The 19,167-nt window shown below is 36.6% G+C and overlaps 1 pseudogene; it reads right to left on the bottom strand.

Moving 5' to 3' along the window:
- Window positions 1-1,141: 1,141 nt before the first annotated feature.
- Window positions 1,142-18,412, bottom strand: LOC124973251 (flavin-containing monooxygenase 5-like; annotated as a pseudogene).
- Window positions 18,413-19,167: the final 755 nt, after the last annotated feature.

The following is a 19,167-nucleotide window of genomic DNA, read 5'->3' as shown; positions in this document are numbered from 1 at the left end:
TACTCTTCTACCTTTGCCATATAGTCTAGATATATCAGATTATGTGCAGGTCTCAGGCTATAATGTGCCTTTTGCTATTATAAGATATTATACTTAGAATGCTACATGCAGACACTATTTACCTACCTCTTATTATTCCATAACACCTCAATTTGTTTTGCAACTACAAAAGATATTCATGCTTAAATAACTAAATGAAAAATTTGTTGTTAAACACAGCAACCAAGTATCATCTCACTAATTAAATTCAAATTGCTGAGGCAATTTAGCAAGGCCCTAAGCAACTTATGAGACACTACCTAAAAAAATACAAAGGGCTGGGAATGTAAGTCAGTGGTAATGTAACTCTGGGTTCAAACCCTAATACCCATAGAAAAAAGAAAAGAATGTTATTGGGACATCTGTGGAAAATAGATAATGTATTTTATCAATGTTAGATTTCACAAATGTGATAATTGTATTATGGTATATAACGGAGTGCCCTTTTTCTTAGGTATATATTAATGATTTTGACTTTTAAAAAATATTCTTAAGTATGTATGTATACTACATATTGTTTGAATCTTCCTATCTTCTAAAAGGGAAAACAGAAAAAGCAAATATGGCCATATTTGATAGGTGAATCTAGGTAAAAGATATATGAATGTAGAATGTATTTATTATTGAACTGCTTTTCTGTAGATCTGAACATTTTCAAAAATGAGAAATTAGAAAAAAATCATTTAAAGTCAGTATATGAAAATGATTTCACAATGGTCCTCCTGGCTGTATGAGAACCTCATTCTTTATACTCTGCATTCTATGCATTTCTTTGTCATATCCTGTTGTCTGTCTTCTCATTTATATTTTTAAGGTAAGATCCATTCTGAAGTCTTCCATTTGTTACTCAAGTTTTCCTTGAGCAAATTATTTAGTTTATCTTAGTTTCAATTTTTTAAATCTGTAAAATGGACATAAAAAAATACAGAACCCCAGGGCCATTTGTGAGGGTTAAATGAGATAATACATATAATTCATCACTGTGCTTGTCTTTAAAAACTCTTCAAAAAAGGAAAGGTATTTATTTGTATTATCATATCTTTTCTCTCTGTATTTCATGCCCAATATAATGCCTTTCTCACAACAGGTGCCCCATATTTGTTCACTGAATGAATGATACACTGCCCTGTACTACCTTTTTGTTGTTGTTGGGCACAATATTAAAAGAACTGATACCTGACAGAATAAGAATATTGTTAATGCCAATGAGAATAAGTGACAGATATACTTTAGACCAACAGATCTTGTTCTTCTGTGGTTGATAAGGTAAAAATTGAATTTCAGATTCTCTGGATTTTCTTAATATATGGGTAGAGATAGCTCTGTTAGCCCGTGTGAACAATCCTTGTTCTTGGATCTTAGCCAATATCAACTCCATTCCCTTCCTGAGAACATATCTGTGTTTAGGCTTCAGTACAAACATTTCATAATCAAATCTTTGATTCATACTTTTTTCCAAAAATGTATTTGTTAATGCTCGGCCACATATATTTGATGTAAGATGTTTAAGCTGAGAAAAGTGTACCATATCAAAAGAATATCCATCATCCCCTGCACAATTCAGGATCCAAGCCCCACTCCTGGTGCTGAGGAATACCTAAGGCATGGAAAATATTGTTTACTTTTATCATTCTGGCTCACAATCTGAAAGCACTCCCACTTTATTCAAGATTAAGTTCAAACTCACTAGTGTGGCATTTTAGTTCTGTACAATCTTTTTAAAAAATTTCCTGCCATTTTCCTTCCCAAACACTGTCCAAGAATATATCTCACTGTGATCCACGACTATGTTTCTGTGTAAAGTTAATGTGCTTGAAAAGTTCTCCTCTTTTAAATTCTCCTCAGTCCATTCATTTTTAAGATTCAGAACAAGTTGGCTTCCTCTATGAGAACATCACTGACCTTTCAGGCTGAGAATTCTCTCTCCATCCTCTGCACTTCACTAGCACTTACCACCTATAGGATTCATTAAAAATCATGGAATAGGCTGGACTCAGTGGTGCATGCCTATAATCCCAGTGGCTCCAGAGGCTGAGGCTGGAGGATCACAAGTTCAAATCCAGCCTCAGCCATTTAGCAATGCCCTAATCAACTCAGTGAGACCCTGTCTCTAAATAAAATATAAAAAGGACTAGGGAAGTGGCTCAGTGGGTAAGTGCTGATATCAATATGTTTTTGGAAAGATTAGATTGCTTCCTTTTTTTTCCATTTAAGTGGCAAAAAGGAAACTCACCCACCATTCTGTTAAGTAAAAGTTTTTAATTATCAAAATGTGCCTTCCTTTATATGAAAACATGGCATTTCTTCTGGCCAATGGACAATTCATACTCTCATTATTGCATTTACACAATCTCTTTCAGCAAATACCTGGTCTTCATCAAAGCCAGGGAGAGGCTAACTAGGATTCTTTAAAAAAATTTTGTAGTTGTAAATGGACAGTACGCCTTTGTTTTATTTGTTTATTTTTCTGTGGTGCTAAGGATGGAACCCAGTGCCTCACACATGTCAGGCCTGCACTTTGTCACTGAGCTACAGTCCCAGCCCTAACTGGGATTCTGAGTGCAGCCTGAAACAGTGAACTTATTCCTTAGTATAAAGCCAACTGAAGAGTGGAATTCTAATCAGTAACCATGCCCCTCCATTAGCATCAATCATGATGCCAATTGAGGCAATGAAACCAAGCCCCATATTTGCCACTTGTACTGATGGGCAATGTGCAGCCATCCATAATCTGTTGGGTCTACCTTCTTGATAATACTAAAGATAGAATGAAGCAAAGTAAATCATTGACTCAAACCTGCTTGACTGTGTAGCTAATTGCTACAGCCAGATCTCCTCCAGAATTTCCAAAAATTATAAAGACTCTTTTTTCAGCAATCCCTCTGGATTTTTATAGTCTTGACTATGGAAGTACTGTCCTTTGAACTTCTCAATTCCTGCAAGAGAACATAAAATAATTTTGGATGATAGTTTATAAGATGGATATCATTTGTAAAATCATTCTTTTGTAGAATTTAAAGTTGAAGCACACATTCTTCATATGATCTCCCTTTTTTCAGCTATTCTTGTCATTCTGAATACATTTGCTTATTTTTCTTCCATAGCCCCAGAATAGTAACTTGTGATTCCTTTATTGTATGTAGTTTGTATTTTGAATTTGCAGACTCACAAATCCAAACTGCCTCAGAAAACTGTCATTCTCTGTTGTCTTTTCATTCCCTTAGATACATACTCCCATTTCAACTAGAGTATATATGTTTCTGTATACTCTAGGGTATACTTAAAGTGCACTTTTTAGAAAAAGAAAGTTCAGGCCCCAAACAAACTAAATTATTCAAGCTTTCATTTAACCCTTAGAAACTCAATATTTGTTTGTTTTCTCCATCACTAAAAAATTCCAGATCTGAACGAATGCTGTGTAAGCATTCCACAGTCTTCCTTTTTGATCCTTACAAAGACCAAAGTCATTGTGAAACTAAATACAATCATGTTCTACTTGTCAGAAATACATACATTCTCAAAAATTTGCTGTAAGTTGGTTTCATTATTGTGAAAACATCACAGAAGTACTTACATAAGCATAAATTGTTTAGGACAGTCACTTGATGTAGCCTCCTGATGCAATCAAGATCCACAATAAACATGAGACATGTGAGGCTACTTGGTGTAATATGGCAGTCTGCTTTACAGTAAATGTTTCTTTAAGTAGAAGCAGTATACTCTACACTAAATGTAGTACATAAACCAGTAACATGGTTGTTTAATATTATTATGTACCACATACATAATTGTGTGAGCTATAATTTTATACAACTGACAATGCAGATGGGTTTGTACATCAACATCACCATGATATTATAATGGTTATGATACTACTCAGTCAATAGGAATTTTTCAGTCTGCAATTATAATCTTATTGGATCACCATTCTGAATGTATTCCAGCCTTGACTGAAATGGCATTATGTGGTAGCATGATTGTTCACAGACCTCTAAACACTAAAATTACCATTGCCCAAATGGCAATAATACAAATTATACCATTTTCAAGGGAACATGCACAATTAGGGTAAGCCTTATTTCTCCCCAAAGTAAAAATCACTCAGACCACAACCTTCTATTCCTCAGTGTCAAAGGCATGGCTAAAGGGTCAACTTCTTTTCTGGTAGGTCACTCACCTGGAAAGCTTTCCAGGGGTAAGTGAGCATTAGTGTGATGGCCAGTGCAAACCATGACTCCATCAAAGATATAAGCCTCCTTTTTCCCTTCACACTCAGTGACCACCTCCCTTTGGCCTGAAGTAGAGAAATCAGGCCTCTTCTTCATACCTTACACAGTGATCTGAAAGAAAAGTAACATACACAGGGGACTGTAACCATAGCCAGTACAGTGTATATCTTCCTAGACATGACTTATCCTGCAAAATGTTACACAAAAGGTTGATACTGCAGGTACCATCACATCATTAGGGTCCTTGCAAGTATATTTGATTTTCACACTCCATAAAGAACAGTTTTGTTTGAGGTTGTGGTCCAAATGATAAGACTTCCATAAGGCACATAAAGTAAAATGGAGTTGACAGAATAATGTACTCTCCTGTACCTCTAGAAAAGTAAGATTTGTGAGGATTTTTAGTCTCTGCCTTAAGGCATTGTAGCACCTGAATAAATCCTGAATTTATCCTGTACTTCTGTGACACTCTGTACACTAAACACATATTCCTCCACTAACCCCAGACATCCCCAAACTCTCTGATGTCTTCTGACACCAAATCCTATTCTCTTTGACTAACCTCAAACATGTGACTATGAGGCTCCCTTTCATGTTAGAGCAGGAAAATATTTCAGTGGTTCTTATTGTTTTAAAAGGAATCTCTCTTTGCTTTTTACATATGCCCACTTTACAAGTAATTATAGAGAAAGAGGCAGTGAGATAGGGAAATCAGTGGTATAATTTTTAGTTTTTAAAAAAAAGTAGTAAATATGGGTTACTCTGCCAGCCTAAGGAAACATCAAGAATGTATTCCAGTGAGCTTTTAGGGCCTTGGCTATAATGTCTTGGTTGAATAATAGAGACACTAAGCCTTAACCATCCTGTACTATTTATAGATCCTGTTATGTGTTTTAACACAAGCTGGTGCTTCTACTTGGAACATCCTTTTATTCCTTCTTAATTTGGTAGACTACTTTCTAATCAAGACTCAGCTTGGACACTGTCTTCTCTAAAAATCTTTCCTGCAACTTGATTCCTCTTCCATGCTGGGTTAAACATCCCTCTTCTGAGCTGCAATGTATAGATCTCTATAGCACTTATCACTTGGTTTATTACTTATATGTATAATAATTATTTTCTTCATTTTCTGTGTCTTTAAACATAGTTACTTAGTTAAGTTCCTTATTTTTTTTGTCTTTGCATCATCACTGCTTAGTACAGTAGCAAACTTGTTCATGAACTGTCACTTAAACAGGTCAGAGATGTACCACTAGGCTGTAAATGACTGGCTTTAGAAATTGTCACCAGATATAACCATTTTATTATTGTTGCTAAACAGAAAAAGGTGGAAGGTTTGGGCTTTAAGCCAGGTGATATATCTGTTTATGGTCATAATTACAAATTATAGGAAAATCAGAGCAGACTTTAGAGAAGGAAGGAACCAAAAGTCATACAGTACAATCATCTTCTTTTACATAAAAAGAAAATTATGATAAATTCAAGTTGAGAAAGTAACTCATCTCAGTTCACAAATTAATTAGTTGTAAGAACAAGGGACAGAATTCAGGGTTTTGTTTCCTAATTCAGTGTTCTACTCTCTCCACCAGATTTAACTACTTTGCTTCCTCAGTAACTTCCCAGTCACTAAGTACTTCACCAGTTTGTTTTGGTAATCACATGAAATAATATAATGAAAAGTGCCTCAGAAAGTATAAAAGAATAAAGCAATAGTGGAAAAGTTGTGGAACCAGAAAGATTTAAAATTCCCATACCTATTCATTTCCCTCATTTCCTTTATTATAAGCAGAGTGTGAAATAAAGACAATGAAAATACTGGTGGCAGTTATCTTTCTGTATCTGCAGCCAAAATATATGAGAGACTTTCCAAGGGCTATTTTAGAGAGAGAACAAAGAGTGGAGTTTTTGTACTTGAGCATATCAAGCTAATATTTACACATAAGCACTGGTAATGAAGCCACATTATTCATTTACTTGATGAAGAACTTCAAACACAAAGACACTCACAAAACTGCCTACCTTGAACTGGACATACTTTAAAAGGTTGAAATCTTTGGCATACATCCTGAAATACTCGAGGAACTGGCAAATGTATGTAAAGTTAAGATAATGATCTGTGATGGTGTAGTCACTGAAGCACATTATCTCCTTTTAAGTATTGATGATCACCAATTTGTAAATACTGACTCTCCCTTCTTCAGGATTTTCCTGCAGTAAATTAGAAGTATTCATGGCAACTTGAGAACTAATTTAATGATTTACAAATAGCCAGTGAACAGTTGAAAATTTTCCTGAAATAAATGTCAATTCAAACAAATGACACACATACACCACCTCCACACATCTCCCAGTACTTGTGCCTGTGTAGTTCCTTCCACTTGAATGTCAGTATCTTTATGACTTGCTTTTGACCAACAGTATACAGTTGAAATGGCACTGAATGACTTTCAATACTAAGTAAAAATTAGCCTTGCAGCTTCCACCTGGGTGTCTTAGAAGGCTCACTTTGGTGGAACCCAGCAGCCATGTAAGAAGTTTGCTTTTGTAGCTGTGACCCAAATACCTGACAATGAGAAAGAATTCTTTTGGCTCATGGATTCAGAGGTTTCAGTTCCACTGCTTTTGGTTTCAGGCAAGGCAGAAAATCATGGTGGAAGGGTATGGCAGAGGAAAGCTTCTCAGCTCATGGTAGCCAGAAAGCAGGGGTTGGGGGAAGAGGCCCAGGACAAGATACAGCCCCCAAGGGTAACCCCCACTGACCATAACCTGCTTTTCAACCATGTGCCACCTCCTACAATTTCTACCACTGTCTAGTTACCCATTCAGCTGTCAATGAATCAATCCACTGATGATGTCAGAACCCTAATGGATGAATCACTTTCCAAAAGACCCACTGCTGGACAATGCTGCATTGGATACCAAGACTTGAACACCTGGGCTTTTGGGGCATATTCTAAATCTTTACTATAAAAACTCCAACTACATTGAGACCACAATACTGTTAGGAAGCCCAACCTAGGCACATGGAAGAAAATATCTAGGATAGAGAAATATTCAAATAGCCCCCAGAAATTCTAGCTATCCCACCTAAAGTACTAAACATGTGAACAAAGTAGTCACATCAAATTCAGTCTTAGCACTCATTGGATGGCAATCACAAGAAATTTCAAGTGAGAATTTCCCAGCTAAATGAATAAGTCTCAAGAATTTTCATATATACTGAGGCATTGATCTCAAGAAAATATACTAAGTCTCTTTCTAGTATAAATTGTTATTTACCCCATTGTTACTATTGTTGGGTAACAGTCATTTAAATGAGTAAAAATGGGTTAGATCAAAACATACTAGAGAGAGTATAAGTTAGTACAGTATTTTCTGAGCAATTTTTCAATGTATATAAAAATTCTTGAAATTTATATGGCCTTTTAAAGAAATATTCATATTTGAAAACAAAGATTATTGTTAAAGGATGTTACTGTCAGCATTATTCATAAAATAAAAATAAACAACTTAAATGCTTAAGAAAAAATAACTGAAATTTGAAAACCACTGTTCTAGATCCTTGCTACCCAAAGTATGGTCTGTGAACCAGCACAAAGGGGATCCCTAGGGGCATTGTTAGAAATACAGAATTTTAGGCCCCTACCTAGACTTACTGAATCAAAAATAACATAACAAAATCCTCAAGTGATTCAGATGCACATGAAAACAGAAGCACTGGTTCAGATGACATTAATCCCTAATTCAGTGTCTTCTTCCTACAACAAACTTATTGCTTCTTCAAAAATTTCCAGTTAATTACTTCAAGGGGTTAAGGTGGTAATCCAATAAAATAATACAATATAAATCCAGCCTATTATTCTGTCACTGAAATGTCACAAACCACAGGTTTTCAAATCTATTATGGTTAAATTCTTTTTGATTATAGAAAATCAGTTTAACCAATTTGGACCCTCTGCTTCCTTTGTATTACAGAAATGAATAAATATTAGGAGAGTGGGTATTACAAAACATTAAATATCCACAAAACAGAGTGTTGGATTTGTCCACATTCAGGTTTATTTTCCTTCCAATTCTTATTAAATAATTATTTAGTCTAGGAATCCAAAATTGATCATACTCATTTGTCTGCCCTATAATTATTTCCTTTTGACTGATAATAAGACTTTCAGACTTTTTTTCAAGTTTTTTCTTATTTATTTTACCTATTTCAACCAAAGTATTCATTTAAGGTGTGGTTGTGACTATATCTCTGCCCTAATTAACAATTTAGCTATTTACTTTTCCTATATTACCTAGCAGAGAACTTTATTGGGACTCTAGATCAACACAACCAGAATCTCTTGAATGGGCTGACATCATTTTTTGCTAATGTTCTCCCAGTGATTAATTCTTAAATATGTAGCAAAAGTGGACAATTACACACTTTTAAGTGTTTTTCAATCCATTTTTTGTCTTATTCTTTTTTGCCATTTTTTTGAGGAAGGAAGAGTTATGAAATTTATGTTTTTTTAAAAAATAATTCATTAAAGGGTGTATATTATTTAATTTTCTGATTAAAAAGTAACAATAACATTTTATATTATATTGTGCCCACAGGCATCTATTTGTCTGTCTATACTTGAAAACGTTACTATATGAAATAGTTGTCTGCTCATCAGCATAAATATCACTTAGGGCTTGTCAGAAATGGAGAATTTTGGAAAATCCAAACTAATTCATGAGAATCTACAGTAATTTATGTGTACATTAAAGTTTGAAAAGCACAGTTTAGCATGCTTTAATAATTTTTAGATACGCAGTTTGACTAAAAAAATCAAGATTATTTTATAGCATTGAGTACTTATTGAATCCTTAGCATTTTGAAAGAAATTTATTAACTTTTCAAGTAATTTCATTGATAAGCTAACGTCAAAGTAAACTGATAAATATATGAATATATATATCACAACCTACTTTATTTTTTATGATAATAAATGAATAATTGAATTTAATTTAACTTATAATTTTTACCTGAAATTACCATGGAAAAAGAATTATTTTTTAAAATTTTTTATTTAATTATTTTTAATGTAAACAAATGGGATACATGTTGTTTCTCTGTTTGTACATGGCGTAAAGGCATACCATTTGTGTAATCATAAATTTACATAGGGTAATGTCTGATTCATTCTGTTATTTTTTCCCTTCCACCCACCCCTCCCACTGCACTTTTCCCTCTATATAGTCCTTCCTTCCTCCATTCTTGCCCCCCTCCCTAACCCTAACTCTAACCCTAACACTAACCCCTCCAACGCCACATTATATGTCATCATCCACTTATTAGCGATATCATTCGTCCTTTGGTTTTTTGAGATTGGCTTATCTCACTTAGCATGATATTCTCCAATTTCATCCATTTGCCTGCAAATGCCATAATTTTATCATTCTTTATGGCTGAGTAATATTCCATTGTGTATATATATACCACAGTTTCTTTATCCATTCATCAATTGAAGGACATCTAGGTTGGTTACACAATCTGGCTATTGTGAACTGAGCAGCTATGAACATTGATGTGGCTATATCTCTGTAATATGCTGATTTTAAGTCCTTTGGGTATAGGCCAAGGAGTGGGATAGCTGGGTCAAATGGTGGTTCAATTCCAAGTTTTCTAAGGAGTCTCCACACTGCTTTCCAGGGTGGCTGCACTAACATGCAGCCCCACCAGAAATGTATGAGTGTACCTTTCTCCCCACATCCTCGCCAACACCTGTTGTTGCTTGTATTCTTGATAATCGCCATTCTAATTGGGGTGAGATGGAATCTTAGGGTGATTTTGATTTACATTTCTCTTATTACTAGAAATGTTGAACATTTTTCCATATGTTTGTTGATTGCTTGTATATCTTCTTCTGTGAAGTGTCTATTCTTTCCTTAGCCCATTTGTCGATTGGATTATTTGCATTCTTGGTGTAGAGTTTTTGAGTTCTTTATAGATTCTGGAGCTTAGTGCTCTGTCTGAAGTATGATTGGCAAAGATTTTCTTCCACTCTGTAGGCTCTTTCTTTACATTGTTGATAGTTTCCTTTGCTGAGAGAAAGCTTTTTAGTTTGAATGTATCCCAGTTATTGATTCTTGCTTTTATTTCTTTTGCTATGGGAGTCCTGTTAAGGGAGTCTGGTCCTTAGCCGACATGTCGAAGATCTGGACCTACCTTTTCTTCTATAAGATGCAAGGTCTCTGGTCTGATTCCGAGGTCCTTTATCCATTTTGAGTTTGGTTTCATGCATGGTGAGAGATATGGGTTTAGTTTCATTCTGTTGCATATGGATTTCCAATTCTCCCAGCACCATTTGTTGAAGAGGCTATCTTTTCTCCATTGCATATTTTTGGCCCCTTTGTCTAGTATGAGAAAATTGTATTTATTTGGGTTTGTGCCCATGTCCTCTATTCTGTACCATTAATCCACCTTTCTATTTTGGTACCAATACCATGCCGTTTTTGTTACTATTGCTTTGTAGTAGAGTGGAAGATCTGGTATTGCGATACCCCCTGCTTCACTCTTTCTGCCAAGGATGGCTTTAGCAATTCTGGGTTTTTATTCATTGAGATAAATTTCATAATTGCTTGCTCTATTTCTGTAAGGTATATCATCGGGATTTTAATTGGAATTGCATTGAATCTGTACAGCACTTTTGGTAGTATAGCCATTTTGATAGTATTAATTGTTCCCATCCAAGAACATGGGATATATTTCCATCTTCTAAGATCTTCTTTAATTTCTTTCTTTAGTGTTCTGTAGTTCTCATTGTAGAGGTCGTTCACCTCTTTTGTGAGATTGATTCCAAGTATTTTATTTTTTTCAATGCTATTGTGAATTTTTTCCAGCGTTTATGGAATAAAGGGATGCTGTATTTTATTGAATGATTTTTCTGCATATATTGAAATAATCATGTGATTCTTGACTTTAAGTCTATTGATATGTTGAATTACATTTATTGATTTCCTGATGTTGAACCAACCTTGCATCCCTGGGATGAAACCCACTTGATCATGTTGCACTATCTTTTTAATATGTTTTTGTATGTGATTTGCTAAAATTTTGTTGAGAATTTTTGCGTGGATATTCATTAAGGATATTGGTCTGAAATTTTCTTTCCTTGATGTGTCTCTGTCTGGTTTAGGTACCAGGGTAATTTTGGCTTCATAGAATGAATTTGGGAGAGTTCCCTCCTCTTCTATTTTATGGTATACTTTGAGAAGTATTGGGATGAGCTCTTCTTTCAAGGTTTTGTAGAACTCGGCTGAGAACCCATCTGGTCCTGGACTTTTCTTTGTTGGTAGGCTTTTGATAAATTCTTCTATTTCGTTACTTGAAATTGGTCTACTTAAATTGTGTATGTCCGCTTCATTTAGTTTAGTCAATTCGTATGGCTCTAGAAACTTGTTGATGTCTTAGAAATTTTCTATTTTGTTGGAGTATAGATTTTCAAAATAGCTTCTAATTATGTTTTGTATTTCACACGTGTCTGTTGTGATATTTCCTTGATCATTCTGAATTTTAGTGATTTGGGTTTTCTCTTTTCTTCTCTTTGTTAGTGTGGCTAAAGGTTTATCAATTTTGTTTATTTTTTCAAAGAACCAACTATTTATTTTGTCAATTTTTGTATTGTTTCTTTTGCTTCAATTTCGTTGATTTCAGCTCTGAGTTTAACTATTTTCTCTCTTCTACTACTTTTGGTGTTGGTCTGTTCTTCTTTTTCTAGGGCTTTGAGCTGTAGTGTTAGGTCATTTATTTGTTGAGTTTTACTTCTTCATTAAAGGCACTCCATGAAATAAATTTTCCTCTAAGTACTGCTTTCATAGTGTCCCAGAGATTTTGATACGATATTTCTTTGTTTTCATTTACCTCTAAGAATTTTTAATTTCCTTCCTAATATCTTCTGTTATCCATTCATCATATAATAGCATATTTTTTAATCTCCAGGTGTTGGAGTAGTTTCTGTTTTTTACTCTTTCATTTATTTCTAACTTCAATCCATTATGATCTGATAGAATACATGGTAGTGTCTCTATCTTCTTGTATTTGCTAACATTAGCTTTGTGATATAATATATGGTCTGTTTTAGAGAAGGATCCATGTGCTGCTGAGAAGAAAGTGTATTCGCTCTTGGTTGGATGGTATATTCTATAAATGTCTGATAGGTCGAAATTATTAACTGTGTTATTGAGATCTATGGTTTCTTTGTTCAATTTTTGTTTGGAAACTCTGTCCAGTGGTGAGAGAGGTGTATTAAAATCACCTAGTGTTATTGTGTTATGGAGTATTTGGTTTCTAAAATTGAGAAGGATTCGTTTGACATACATGGATTAGCCACTGTTTGGGGCATAGATATTTATGATTCTTATATCTTGCTGACTTATGCTTCCCTTAAGCAGTATGAAATGTCCTTCTTTATCCCTTCTTACTAAATGTTCTTGAAGCTCACTTTATCTGATATAAGGTTGGATACTCAGCTTTTTTGCTGAGTCCATGTGCATGGTATGTTTTTCCCCATCCTTTCACCTTCAGTCAATGGGTATCTCTTTCTATGAGGTGAGTCTCTTGCAGGAAACATATTGTTGGATCTTTCTTTTTATTCCAATCTGCCAGCCCATGACTTTTGATTGATGAATTCAGGCCATTAACATTCAGGGTTACTATTGAGATATGATTTGTATACCCGTTCATTTGGTTCATTTTTTAAATTTTATTTATTTATTTACTTTTTTGACACGACTTGGTTCCTTCTTTATTTGACAGTTCCATTTGGATAATTCCTCTCTTTGCTGACTTGCTTCTTTGTTTTTTAACACTTCCTCATGGAATATTTTGCTGAGAATGTTCTGTAATGCTGGCTTTCCTTTTGTAAATTCTTTTAGCTTTTGTTTATCATGGAATGATTTTATTTCATCATCAAATTTGAAGGTAAGTTTTGCTGAGTATATGATTCTTGGTTGGCATCCATTTTCTTTCAGAGCTTGAAAAATGTTGTTGCAGGCCCTTCCAACTTTTAGGGTCTGGATTGGAAAATCTGCTGATATCCGTATTGGTTTCCCCCTGAATGTAATTTGGTTCTTTTCTCTCACAGCCTTTAAAATTCTGTCTTTATTTTTTATGTTAGGTATTTTCATTATAATGTGCCTTGGTGTGGGTCTGTTGTAATTTTGTGTATTTGGAGTCCTATAAGCCTCTTGAACTTGATTTTCCATTTCATTCTTCAGATTTGGGAAATTTTCTGATACTATTTCATTGAATAGGAATAGTTCATTCCTTTGGTTTGTTTCTCTAAGCCTTCCTCAATCCCAATAATTCTCAAATTTGGCCTTTTCATGATATCCCATAGTTCTTGGAGATTCTGTTCATGATTTCTTACCATATTCTCTGTTTGTTCAACTTTGTTTTCAAGGTTAAATATTTTGTCTTCAATATCTGAGGTTCTGTCTTCCAGGTGTTCTATCCTATTGGTTATACTTTCTATGGAGTTCTTAATTTGGTTTATTTTTTCCTTCATTTCAAGGATTTCTGTTTGTTTTCTTTTTCAATATCTCTAACTCTTTATTGAAATAATCTCTTGCTTCCCGTATTTGATCTTTTAACTGTCGATTGGTGTGATCATTCAATGCCTGCGTTTGCTCTTTCATCTCATCCTTTACCTTCCTGATCATTTTAATTATGTACATTCTGAACTCCCTTTCTGTCATTTCTTCTGTCATGCTGTCATTGGATTTTATTGATGTAACATCTAGACTTGTTTGGGGCATTTTCTTTCCTTGTTTTCTCATATTGTTCAGGAATCAGTGGGTCATTAAGATATTACAGATTTCCTCTATTGACTTATAATGTCCCTGAAGATTTCTAGTATATCCCCTCTAAGCCTTCAGTAGCCTGACGTCACGGAGGAAATTGATAATGCGGTGCTCCTCAAGGAAGCTGCCTCTCTAGGGGTGGTGACCCTCTGGTGGGGTATATTCCCTGATAGTGGGCAAAGGTGCCTCCACTTGATGACCAATAGTCATCCAAAAGGGAACTAGACTGCAGGCTGAGGCAAGGCCTATTTGTGCCTGTGTCTCTGGTTTTACCATCCCTTTTACTCACCCGGCAGGGAAGACTCACCCGGTGGGGAGTTCTCGCTGGTCAGTTCCCCTCCTAGAGGTTCCCCTCAATCTACATCTACCACCTGGGCTAGACTGCCTTCCTCTGCAACGTTCCCAGGGTCCCAGACCTACCTCCTGGGCCTGGGAGCCTCTCCCTTTGCAGATGAGTCTCCTTAAGCTGCCTTTCCTCAGAGAATCTTCCTGTAGTCCTGGAAACTTTGCTCTGCCCCTAAGCGTGTCTCTGTGCATCTCTTCCACCAAGAAGCCACCTAGGTCCTGGGACCCTGCTCTGCACCTAATCGCCTGCCTATGCGGCCCCTCCTCTGAGCAGCCACCTGGAGCTCTGCACAGTCACTTGGAGTCGCAGTGACCCACCACATGCCTCTTCCTCTGGACAGCTGCCCAGTGTTCCAACACAGTACTAGGAGTCCAAGCAACTCACTTCGTGTCACCTCCTCCCACCAACCACCTGTAGGCCTAGGCAGTCACTCTGCATCCAAGTGATCCACTCTGTTCCTCCTCCTCCTCAGGGTAGCCCCCTGGGTGTTCAGGAGCGGTCACTCTGAGACCAAGCAACCCACCGTGCTCCTCCTCCAGGCAGGTCACCAGTGTTCAGGAGCAGTCACTTTGAGTCCAAACAACTCACCACTTGCCTCCTCTTCTGAGCAGCCACCCGTAGCTCTGATGCAGTCACTCCTAGACCAAGCAATCTGCCACTTTTTTCCTCTTCCTCCGGGCAGCCCCCTGGTGTTCAGAAGCGGTCATTCTGAGTCTAAACAGCTCGCCACACAGCTCTTCCTCTGGAAACCACCTGTAGCTCTGGTGTAGTCCCTCCAAGACCAAGTGACCCACCTCACTCCTCCTCTTCCTCCAGGCAGCCCCCCGGTGTTCAGAAGCTATCACTCTGTGTCCGAACAGCTTGCCATACAGCTCCTCCTCAGGCAGCTGCCCAGAGCACCAATGGTTGCTCCGAGTCCAAGCGCTGTGCTGAGCGGCCTCCTCTACGATGCTCCCAGTTGTCCGAGTTCACTGCTCCAGTGGGGGGAGGGGCGTCTCACCGAGAAACTCTACTTCACAAAATTTCCTGCGTTCCGGGACTACCGCTCCATCTGGGAAACCTCCCCAACAGGAGAGACTCACCTGGCGGCTTTGAGTTGGTCCCAAGTCTCTCACTATCTCCTCTTTTGAATCCTGCATCCTGGAGCAACATGAAATGCAGCCGCCCTCTAGTCCGCCATCTTGAAACCCTTCACAACCTACTTTCTACCATCAATATTACTTAATGTTAATGAAGAGATTAAGAATTGATTGAAAATAATGTCTTGAAAGCTAATATAATTATTATTAGAACACTTTCAGTTGTACAAGGAGAAGACAATACCAGTTTGGTAGGTAGAACATGATTAGAAAATAAAAATGGTGGTGCCTGAGAAAACACTTGTTTGGCAGATAGAAAAATGAAAGAGGAATTACAATAGGGAAGTGCAAGTGGTACTACCTGAGAAGAAAATAAAAATATACTGAATCCCAGAAAACTGTCACAGAAAAAGAGAAAATAGAAACCCTGAATTCCCAGTGTTCTTATTGGACACCTACCAGTGGAGGTGGAATTTCAAAGTGCTTACATCAATTCTACATATGAAACCTCTAACAAATTATAAAAAAAAAATTGGGGGGGATGGAAGGACAACTAGACTCCAAATAATGATCATGGGACTGATAGAGAAGTATATCTTAGGAAAAAGTTCTCAAGGTAGCCACCAGCAACATGCAAAATATGTTCAGTCCATTAAAGGACATTTATAATATCTTAGTCTCCACAGCTACATAACTGAAAAATGAGCAAAGGAGGGTCTATAGCTCCATAAACATTCTTAGCAGCCACTTAGGACAGCTTCCTTCTCAGAAATCTACATATTAAACAAATATATTGGGTAGGAAATATATGCCAGGCATCATTCTTGATTCTAGAATATAAAAGTGAACCATATAGGTATGTCTGTGTTAAGAAAAGTCAGAGAAGTCAGAGAATTATGATGAAAGTTTATTTTTTTTATGGAAGTGGTTCATAGTGTGTTGAAATTTTGCCCAGAGGATAATATACATGTTGTATATTCAGCAGATTTTAACTTCAAATCCATTTAGAGTTTAAAAACCACAAAACTGATAATCAGGCAGAATAATGGCTACCCTCCCAAAATCATCCCTGCCTCAATTGATTTCACTGCTGTTCAGTAATTGCCAAACCTGGCTAGGATGCTTAAGGAGACGCAAAATGTGGGGTCTCACTCTAGGCATGAATAATAACTGACATGTAACTATATGCAGAGCTGTCACTTTTATAAGTGATTGGTGTAATTTTTCTTTCACTTACTCCTATGATCACTGTACAAAGGGGGTATTACTATTTTCCCTTCCTAAAGATTAAAAAACAGTGGGCAGAGAGGTTTAATGATTCGCCCAAGGCCATACTTCTTGTAAATGACAGTCTTTGAATCTAAAAGAGTGTTCTTAACCTCTAAACTAGGGTGTGACTGGATTTCAAGAGTAGAATTTTCTGTTACTAAAAACAAATTAACAGGGTTTTCAGCCCACATCTGATTATGATAAAGGTATAGGGATTTGCTGAGGGGATTCAGTTTAGATATGAATAAGACCATAGTCAGAATTAGTTCCCAAAATGGAGTCAAGAAACAACACATTTGTTCAACTAAGAAATGTCATAAGGTCACTTTTAAGCAGCTGGCCAACACTGTGCTTGTTTTTATGATGTGAGATATACCTGTGACACCTCAATTTCATTTGCTTGTTCAGAAAATTAGTTTAAAAGTAAACCAAGTTAGAGATCAATGAAGGTGACTGATAATTTTTGGCACTTAATAAGCATGCCATTTAAATAGATGGTATTGTCAATGGTTACTAACATATTGCAGGGTTGGATGTGCATATTAAAACAATTTAACTTTAAAACTGAGTATGTGTAAGGACAAGAAAACCCATTGCAGATGCCCTTTACCCTCTTCTGGAAGACAAAGGACTTTGAACTTCTCAAAACAAGAAGTTTACAGCAAACAATACTATCAAATTTTATACCTTATTCAAGGAAAATAAATGTCAGAAAACTACTTGGATTTTTAATAGAAAAAGTAATGTTGAAGATTAGAGGTGGGTATTCCTGGAAGGAGTTGTTAGCAAGTTATTCTAGCTCATTTGCCTTTTAGACATATCAGAAGCAACCACTCTACATTTTCTAAACCCTTTGTACTTTCTAGTATATGTTGTTCTGTTACTCATCCTTCCTGCTTCACCAGATTGTTTCCCTCTTCTGAAAAATAGAAAAGCTAATGAAATGAAAATATTGTCTGTGGTTTTCATAGACAGTAGAAAAGGAAAAAAAAGGGACATCTGCAATGCATTTTGCAGCCAACAGAGGGAGAGAGAAACCCTCATAAAATGTAGGGTGGGGGAATGTTAAGAAGTTAACAGGCAGAATTTTATCAGGTTTAGCCACTATGAAGCTCTCTTATTACCTAACATGAGATAAAATGTTGCATGCACCCATCTGCAGGGAGGGCTTCAAGTATTAAGGGACAAGGAGATTTACCTGATACTTACTCAGTCCTCCAATATCATCAGTTCTTTCAAAGCAAACAGATTCCAAGTCTTCATCCAGGCACCACTTGACAGAAGAGAGCCCACAGTCTTCACTCCCAATCACAGCAATTCTTTTCTTGGTCATGGTCTCCAGAGGTCTTCACCTGGATATGGCAATGTCACTTTTCCTAAAGAAAGAATGACAAGAGACAGAAAACACAAATCTGTCAACAGTTTTTATGAAAGAAAGTTGCCATGACACTCAAATAAATGCTGTAACAAAAGGTGACTTAGGGAAAGCCAGATTTGGTTGCCCTCTTCAGAAGGAATCTCCTGCACAGGGTAGGGCAGCCCGGTTGCCTGCAGGACCCAGAGCTGAGAAGCTCCATAGTGTTATCTTACTGTTTCCAGAAGCATCAGACTGATTCTTCAGCTGCAATCTGGAAATTAATCTGATTTTCTGCTGTAATAAAAGAAATATAAACTACAGAAGTACAAACAGTAGCAACAGTTGATGGGGAGCTGTTCTGCCCCACCTCCTTTCAGCCAACACCCCACACACTCATTGGCAGCAATTCTTCCTCTCTTAATGGGAAGAAAATGTGGAGTGAATCTGCTTTGGGCAGGAAATAAGAAAACAAATATATCATCTACAACTTCTGTAGTTTTCAGCTGCTGTTATAGGCATTGCCCTTTTACTCCCTCTGGAGGCAGAATGGTCCTCTAATCTCTTTTGCTCCCCTCCTCTCCGCATTCACTTTTAACTTCCTGCTTTTCCCTTAAAGTGACAAACTCCTACTAAAACAAAACTGTCAACAACTTCCAAGCAAGCTTGATAGAAATGCCAAAATACAGAACACTTTCCTTGCAGGAAATCTGTTCAAACAGGTGATCCTACCCTTTTCTGTCCCTCCTCCCCACCTCATGAACTGGATCTTCCGATCTACACTACTGGTAGAATTTACTTTAAAATCCCCATGCATGCTTTAAACTACTTTTAGATGAACTATTACTGCTTTCATTTCGACTACTTTTAAATAGATCTTTGGCTTGGAGAATTATTTTACTCCATCAGGATGATGCCTGTCTTAGACCGATATATCGTCTGAATTATATAAAAATATAGGAAGCACACAGTGCGAAACACATAATGTCCATGTCACCTAATGGGAGAATTAAAGAAAAG

The sequence above is a fragment of the Sciurus carolinensis genome (genome assembly GCF_902686445.1).
Source record: "Sciurus carolinensis chromosome 14 unlocalized genomic scaffold, mSciCar1.2 scaffold_114_arrow_ctg1, whole genome shotgun sequence".
In the NCBI taxonomy this organism is placed as follows: domain Eukaryota; kingdom Metazoa; phylum Chordata; class Mammalia; order Rodentia; family Sciuridae; genus Sciurus; species Sciurus carolinensis.
Note: the sequence above shows the minus strand (reverse complement) of the source record. Positions and strands in the feature narration are given on the sequence as shown.